Below are 7,849 nucleotides of genomic sequence, written 5' to 3'. Positions count from 1 at the left end.
TAGGCGGAAAATATATAGCCATTTGTAATGCAATATTACTCCCACATACATAAGAGTATAGCTTTTATGAGCATATTCTTACTGCTGTCTCGAGATCACTTACATATTGTACGTACAAATCGTCTTTAAAGAGAAAGAAAAGTGTGATGTTGAGAATGGTTATCATAATCAAAATTGTGCTCAATGGTTCATGCTGAAGAATCTACAGACCTATATAGGCAAGTATTCTCAAAGTACTAAGATTTTTCTAATTGAAACAGGTAACGTAACTCAAAAAGAAAAAGAGGTCAACTCAAAGGGGGGGGCGAAAAACGGTAAAAAACGGCAAGAAAAATTATGTCAGAGAAACGCACGGGAAACACCTGAGTGACAGACAAAAAAAAGAAAACAGTATAAAAAATTATGGTGATATCTTGCCCGAGCTGTACCCTTTATGTGGACGTTTTAATTGTCAGTTTTGGAATATAAAACGACTTTTACTCGAGGGAACTATTTATAACTTGTTTAAGTATGCGCTAAAGAAGATTAATGCTGACAAACGCTGAATATTTTTACTAAGTATTAACGAGAAAGTAATTTACATCAGTAAAGTTGGATGAGCGACAGTTGTTGACAACTCTTCTCCAGGTGAGGCAATACCGGAAGTTGACTCTTGACAAGTTTGCTATATAGATCCATCACAGACCACCTTGTTTCAGATCATCTACAACACTCAAGCAACAATGGTAAGAGCTCACATTTCTCTTAATATTTGTACTTATATATATATATATATATATATATATATATATATATATATATATATATATATATATATATATATATACATACATATATATATATATATATATATATATATATATATATATATATATATATATATATATATATACACATATATATATATATATATATATATATATATATATATATATATATATATATATACACATATATATATATATATATATATATATATATATATATATATATATATATATATACACATATATATATATATATATATATATATATATATATATATATATATATATATATATATATATATATATATATATATATATATATATATATATATATATATGTCGTGCCGAATAGGCAGAACTTACGATCTTGGCTTAAATAGCAACGCTCATCTTGCCATATAAGACAAGTGAAAATTTGTGTATGCAATAATTTTGCCAAAATCATTCTGAACCTAACGAAAAAAATATGTTTCGTTGTGTTTGTTTAGTATTAAATTATTGTAAACGTATCTAAAATATATTTTGTTGGGTTAGGCTAAAATAAATTATGCTTGTTATAATAAGGTTAGGGAAGTTTTCTAAGATTCTTTTGGTAAAAAATTATAAATTTTTACATCAACATTAATGAAAAATATATATCTTTAAACGTATAAGAGAAAATGTGAAAAAAGACTTAATTTTAAATGAGTTCTCGCTAACCAATTTTACCTATTCGGAACATTATATATATATATATATATATATATATATATATATATATATATATATATATATATATATATATATATATATATATATATATATATATATATATATATATATATATATATATATATATATATATATATAATATTACAAATATAATTGTTATTTAACAAAGGCAGAATCATGCTTTTATTATTTCATGCTCAAAAGCTAAATCAATACTCAGGCTTTGCATTAGCTGACACCATCTTTTAGTTAGGAATGCGACTGGAAGTCATCATGAAGTAGATGCAAATTCTAAAGCATTTTCTAAGGAAAAATCATATTACATTAATCAAATATTCTCCTACACTTACAGGACAGGTATTTTTTATTATTATTCGTGTTCCGATACTTGCACTTTGCAGAAATCCCTACTGGTAGTGTGTGTGTGTGTGCTGATGATTGCTGCAGCAAGAACAAACGGCGAGGCAGTGCAATGTAGTCAGGAGATCTCGGCTCTCTGTCCTGCGGAAGATGGAATTTGTGAGTTATACCTAAAAATTATATATATATATATATATATATATATATATATATATATATATATATATATATATATATATATATATATATATATATATATATATATATTTATATATATATATACATATATATATATATATATATATATATATATATATATATATATATACATATATATATATATATGTAGAGAGAGAGAGAGTGTGTGTGTTTAATATTACTACCAAAGTTGTTTATCCTAATGAATTGTTGACCAGCAGGTATTTCCATATATCTTATTACTACCTTCCTTCGGTTGAAATATAATAATATCCTATTGTGTACACTGGTGACATATTGAGTCAATAAATCCCTTATTATAGAAGTAACAATCGTCTTCTTACTTGAGCAACAGTAATTAATGCTTATTAATTCTTTAATTGTATCCATGGTCTCGACGTCTTATTACATTATAATTTCTGACAGATCCTGTGTACCTGGCTGATCCCGACGATTGTAGCGCCTTCTGTCAGTGTTCAAAGGGCATCGCCTGGCACTTCAAGTGCCAGCCGAATTTGTTGTTCAATGATCATTTAAATACATGTGACTGGCCAAATCAAGTGGACTGTGAGTCTCGACCAATTATCAGCTCCTAGTGATAAATGAGGTGATTGTGAAAGACTTCGTCATGGAGATGAGGCTGACCCTGAATAATGACGCTGCAGAAGTATTCATCCGTTAGAATTTAAATAATTTTTATCTTGTAGAAGAGGAATCAAACTCAAGAATCAGTAGACTCCCCGAAGTGAAAAAATAATGATTTTTTCAGTTAATTTCATGATGCTTTCCGTGTTTGTTTAGTCTTACCATCTCACGCACAAGTGTTAGTTACCATTTGGTCCTAGGCACATGTCGATTAGACACTTGGCCTGTTGTATGTGCATGCATGTGTGTGTGTGTGTGTGTGTGTGTGTGTGTGTGTGTGTAAGGAAACAGTGTAGGAGCAAGGATAAAAGAGCCACCATAACATATAAACTCACTACAGGATTCTTATGTGTTATTCGCTCATTTTAGAGATCAAAATTTTCTTAAGATATTAATAAAACATGTTAAATTATATCTTGCCGTTGTATTTTTAAAGAAGAAAATAAAGACTACTATTAACATGATTATCTTAAGAGTGTTACTTGACTCCAGTATAAAGTTTAACTTGTGAATATATTTTCATTTTCTGTCTTCTTATTCCACTTTATGATAAGTTTCCCTGAAATTGCAATTATGCTGTAATATTTAGAACCTGATTTTATTTTTTTTCCTTCTGGAGAAGTGAATATCTGTATATGAACTTAAAGTCGAAAAGTGGTAGGAGAAGAAGAAAATATTCAAACAGCCTTAAGGAGAAAACTCAAGAATTTCCTTTGGCATTCCTTTATTCTCATCAAATCTTACCAATGTTTGATGGTTGCCAGAAGTCGGTAACAAACTCTTCTGAAAAGAAAAGAACCCAAACTACATTAATTAAGCCGGAGACTATGACATTTTATGAAATAAAATCAAAATTTACTCCTTTCCAAATTAATTTGCACACTACTGTATATGTGTTCTCTTTCGTAATGTGTCATATACAGGTTAGCTAATACAGCACTAATGGGGAGCCAATGGTCATCTCAACATCACAACATCTAGGCAGCAGGTTGGAAGACAGCAACCACCCAGGGAGGTACTACCGTCCTACCAGGTGAGTGTAAAACGGAAACCTGTAATTGTTTTCCATGATGGTAGGCTTGCTGGTGACTTTTTAGTCTCATAAACATGCAAGATTTCAGGTACGTCTTGCTACTTCTGCTTACACTTAGGTCACACTACACATACATATACAAGCATATATATACACACACCCCTCTGGGTTTTCTTCTATTTTCTTTCTAGTTCTTGTTCATTTCCTCTTATCTCCATGGGGAAGTGGAACAGAATTCTTCCTCCGTAAGCCATGCGTGTTGTAAGAGGCGACTAAAATACAGGAAGCAAGGGGCTAGCAACACCTTCTGTATAAATTACTAAATTTAGAAAGAGAAACTTTCGTTTTTCTTTTTGGGCCACCCCGCCTCAGTGGGATATGTGTGTGTGTGTGTGTGTGTGTGTGTGTGTGTGTGTGTGTGTGTGTGTGTGTGTGTGTGTGTGTGTGTGTGTGTGTGTGTGTGTGTGTGTGTGTGTGTGTGTGTGTGTGTGTGTGTGTGTGTGTGTGTGTGTGTGTGTGTGTGTGTGTGTGTGTGTGTGTGTGTGTGTGCGTGTGTGTGTGTGTGTGTGTGTGTGTGTGTGTGTGTGTGTGTGTGTGTGTGTGTGTGTGTGTGTAGGGAGGTACCACCTCTGGAACTGTGCTGGTGACCCTCGTCCTTAGAGAAAAGAATAAACTTGCTTCAGGGAAACTCAAAGTTCTCCTTGACGCTGTTTGAATATTGTTTTCTCTTACCACCCCCTATCTTCTATATTCTATGTGGAGTTTATTTAGACAAAATATATTGACAAAAATCCAATAGGGAGTAGAACAACATAGATAACATCTCAGAGCTACATCTCGAATACTTCGTCCAGCTCCCCGGCAGTGGGTCGCGTGCCAAGAATGCTGCAGGCATTTCTCCACTGAATCGCCACACTGAGTCTCTGAAAGAGCAAGTTGGCCCCCCTGTGATCCCTGGTTTCTATGATGAGTTTTTCACCCAGTTCTTTGAGGAACTTTAGAGCACACTTGCCCCATGCTGCAAGGGTCTCTGACCCTATTGGGATGAAGTTATAGCAAGGGGGAGGGCCTTCACATTTGAGGGACTTCTGGGTCTCCCTGTGGCTGGCAGCTCCACTCCCTTCAGCTACGGAGTATGGCAAGTAGGTGTCTGCCAATGTAGCAACACAGGTGTAATCCCAGGCAACCTCCTTACCATCCTTCCAGAGGAACATAGTGATTCCATCAGTACACTTCCGTCAGACCTCTGTACTTCGGGTTCCCATTCAGCTGGGCAACGGGCTGTGGCGAGGCTTCACTTTATGATGTTGTTCACCTCCTCATGTCTAGCATACTTCCCTTCTGATGTGTGACACACGAGACCATGAAGTCCGAACTGATCAGCTGTCGCCCTGCCGCAAATACACCTATGTACGGTGAGTATGGGTGCGACTAGGCGAAGAGCAACACCAATTCGAATAGCCTGAGAATCGAGTCGAGTGCCCAAAGAGGAATTAGGAGCAGCTGGAAGGAAATCTCCTGAATGTGGTGTCTTCACCGCTTTGTCCTTCACGAGCTTTGTCCTTTCCTGAAGAGCTGGTGAGCATTGTGTTGGCGATTTTTTCCGTGATAAGTTTGTCCCAGTGGGACTGTTTGTGCTCTTTGGGAGGAGCTGGTCAACTGGAGGAGTCTGCAAGGGTGTCCCACCACACGGCTGTTACAATGAACTTGGGGTCTTGAGCTCCTACCGCATCTCTCAAGCGTTTGGGGACAATCCCTTGTCTAATCCTCTGTTGCCGGATAGGGCCTGTATTTTATTTATTTGCTGTTATGTACTCTTTTAAATAAAATATAAAAAAATCCTCTGGAAGCCAAACACGATGACAGAAATGCAGGTAAAGCTGCCTGCGTTGCTTTGCCCACCCCTATACCTCCCAGTCGCATTGGGAGGTTGCCTGATCCCATTCCTGGTCTTCCAGAGGCAGATTCAGCGCCTTCTTTAATAAAAGACTGATCTCAGAAGTGAATCATATTCGTCGAATGTTGGGTTGTCAAAAGAGGGTGCGCTCCTCAGGAAGTGAGTCTTGGCAGAGTAAGACACCTTGTGAGGAGATACAGAGCACCATGGGCATCAGAATCTTTTTCTCTCCTCCATTCTCTTCAGGTCATTCAGTTTGTCCTTGAGGACTGTGTCGATGGCCTGGTTACCCAGAGGTGCTTCCAAGAGGGTGCTCTTGGCTGGAATGGTAGTAGAGACAAGAAGGATTGTTCGCACAGCCCTGATTATTTCCTGGTTCGTTGTGATGATTCCACACTTGGAGGGGTTGAGGATGAGTCCCAAGGCCAGAGTGCCATCATCTAGGTACCAGATGTAGAGCTCGCTGCGCAGGCTGGAAGTTAGTTTTCTTACTGCCAAGCAGAAGAGAAGTGGATCATCCTGCTGAACACCCTCTGATGAGGGAATTGCATGTTCGCCTAACAAAAGAATTGGGGATTTGCTGTAGCCACCTGAAATGAAGGGAAAAAGACCGGGAAATCGATCTCGAACGGCTGGCAAGACCACGTCTCTTTTCAACATATTAAAGGCATTTCTAAAGTCAAGTTTTACTATGGCCTTGTCATCTGCTAAGTCCCTGATGTAGGCCCTTGCCGCATGAGCTGCGGCTTCACTGTCTTGAGAGACCCCAAAGCCCAGCTGGTGCGGCTGGAGTAAACTGGCAGTTTCTAGGCGAATGTTTCTTACTGCTGCTTTGGCAACAAGACGGCGAAGAGTGTTACCAACAACAATGGGTCTGATTCACCCATCCTTCTTCAAAGCGCATAATGAGGCTCCAAAAAAGAAAGGTTTAATTTCATTTGGAATCCGCCCAGCCAGACAGCTGTTGACGAAGGCTGTTAACTCGGAAAGAAGATTTGATGCAGATGTGCCAAGTACTGGATATACCATCCCTTTGAGATCTTGCGGTCGAATTCCAGTGTAACCTCCTACAGTTTTCTAAGATTCTTTTGGTGCAAAATTAAATTTTTTTAAATTAACATTAATGAAAAAAATATATCTTTAAATGCATAAGAGAAAATTTCAGAAAGGACTTAATTTTAAATGAGTTCTTGCTAATTGACCAGTTTTACATATTCGGCACGATATATATATATATATATATATATATATATATATATATATATATATATATATATATATATATATATATATATATATATATATATATAATATATATATATATATGTATATATATGTATATATACATATATATATATATATATATATATATATATATATATATATATATATATATATATATATGTATATATACATATATATATATATATGTATATATATATATATATATATATATATATATATATATATATATATATATATATATATATATATAAATATATATGTTTTCTTTTGTGATAATCTTATTCATGTCTGTCAAGTCTCATCTTTTCCTCCCATCAGTCAGCGATGCCATTTTCCGTGTTTTAACGATTCGTTACTCGCATTTCTTAGATCCGGAAGATAAAATATGAATTAAAGAAACTTTTAGATATATATTGAAAAATGAAATACATATCCTCTGCTTGTGTGTGTGTGTCTGTGTTTGTGCGTGTATAATACTGGATATATATATATATATATATATATATATATATATATATATATATATATATATATATATATATATATATATATATATATATATATATATATATATATATATATGTATATATATATACATATATATATATATATATATATATATATATATATATATATATATATATATATATATATATATATATATATATATATATATATATATATATATGTCGTGTCGAATATGTAAAACTGGTCAATTAGCAAGAACTCATTTAAAATTAAGTCCTTTCTGAAATTTTCTCTTATGCTTTTAAAGATATATTTTTTTCATTAATGTTAATGTAAAAAATTTTAATTTTGCACCAAAAGAATCTTAGAAAACTTACCTAACCTTATTATAACAAGAATACTTTATTTTACCCTAACCCAACCAAATATATTTTAGATTTGTTTACAATAAACAAACAGAGTGAAATATATATTTTTCGTTAGGTTCAGAATGATTTTGGCGAAATTATTGAATACACAGATTTT

The 7,849-nt window shown here is 34.1% G+C and overlaps 1 long non-coding RNA gene across 1 annotated transcript; it reads left to right on the top strand.

The window, feature by feature from the left end:
* Positions 1–607: 607 nt before the first annotated feature.
* LOC138852595 (uncharacterized) lies at positions 608–2,604 on the top strand. The gene is made up of 3 exons (XR_011391892.1): positions 608–725; positions 1,880–1,997; positions 2,463–2,604. It is a non-coding gene; the product is annotated as an uncharacterized lncRNA (long non-coding RNA).
* Positions 2,605–7,849: the final 5,245 nt, after the last annotated feature.

This window comes from Cherax quadricarinatus, chromosome 12 (assembly GCF_038502225.1).
Source record: "Cherax quadricarinatus isolate ZL_2023a chromosome 12, ASM3850222v1, whole genome shotgun sequence".
Taxonomy (NCBI): Eukaryota; Metazoa; Arthropoda; class Malacostraca; order Decapoda; family Parastacidae; genus Cherax; species Cherax quadricarinatus.
Note: the sequence above shows the minus strand (reverse complement) of the source record. Positions and strands in the feature narration are given on the sequence as shown.